Below are 1,370 nucleotides of genomic sequence, written 5' to 3'. Positions count from 1 at the left end.
GCCTAACCCTGCCCTGACACAACTCCAGGCCATTCCCTCAGTCCTGTCCCTGGTCCCCCCAGAGCAGAGCTCAGGGCCTGCCCCTCCTCTGCCCCTGCCCAGGGAGTTGTGCCTGCAATGAGGTCTCCCCTCAGTCTCCTCCAGCTGAACACACCAAGTGCCCTCAATGTCCTCACACACCTTCAAATCCAGGCCCTTCTTCATTGCCCTCCTTTGGACACTCTCCAATGGCTCAATCTCTCCCTTCCATTGTGTCCCCCCAAACTGCCCCAATGTTGCAGGTGAGGACGCCCCAGGGCAGAGCAGAGCGGGACAATCCCCTCCCTGATGCCCCCAGCACAGGGATGTCCCTCCTGGCTGCCAGGGCACTGCTGACTCAGGGACAACTGGCACCCACCAGCACCCCCAGGGCCCTTTCCTGGCTCTGCTTCCCAGCCTCTCATTCCCAGTGTGTCCGTCCAGCCAGGGTTGCCCCATCCCAGGGCACAGTCCGGCCCTTCCCCCTGTTGAACTTCCCATGGTTGGTGATTCCCAGCCCTGGGATCTGTCCAGGTGTCTCTGCAGGGCCTCCCTGCCCTCGGGGGACTCAGCAGCTCCTCCCAGCTTTGTGTCATCTCCAGACTTGCTCAGTGTCCCTTCCAGGGCCGTGTCCAAGTCACTGATGGAGATGTTGCAGAGCACAGGGTCTGGGATGGAGCAACTGGGATCATACTGGGAGTGACTGGGATTATAGTGGGACTGACTGGGATCATACTGTATGTGACTGGAAGCATACTGGGGGTGGCTGGGATCACACTGGGATCATACTGGAGGGACTGGCATTACAGGAGTGTGAATGGAACCTTCCTGGGGGTTACTGGGAGTTCCTGGGCCCACCCTTGGAGCCAACTGGGGGCACATTGGGTGCAACTGGAAGATACTGGAACCATCCTGGAGGGGACTGAGACTACAACTGGGGCAACTGGGATCACAGTTTGGATTACTGGGAGCAACTGAGGGAATCCAGGATCATCTGGAAGCAACTGGGAGTAACTGGGAATGACTGGGTATATGCTGGATGAAACCAGGATATCCTGGGAGTGACTGGGATCATAGGGGGGGTAACTGTAGCAAGGCAAAGGTGAGAACAAGAAAAGGAAGGCCTGGGAAATGTCTGGATGGCCTTGTCCTGTTTCTCTAAAGCCTTGGTTTAGGGTGCAGGGACGGAGCTGAGCTCGTGGGGGGAGTGTGGGGGAAGTGCAGACTCCCAGGTCTGGGTGTGGGGGGTGTGATGGGCTGGCCTGGGTGTGATTGAGGAGTGACTGCAGCTGTTCTGCCTTGAGTGGCTTAACCACTGCCAGTGGGAGGGGAATGAGAGAAAACCCTGGACC

Source organism: Empidonax traillii, unplaced genomic scaffold (genome assembly GCF_003031625.1).
Source record: "Empidonax traillii isolate 1590-97213 ecotype Southwest subspecies unplaced genomic scaffold, ASM303162v1 scaffold5097:size8909, whole genome shotgun sequence".
Taxonomy (NCBI): domain Eukaryota; kingdom Metazoa; phylum Chordata; class Aves; order Passeriformes; family Tyrannidae; genus Empidonax; species Empidonax traillii.
The sequence above is the reverse complement of the archived record's forward strand: the minus strand, read 5'-3'. Positions refer to the sequence as shown.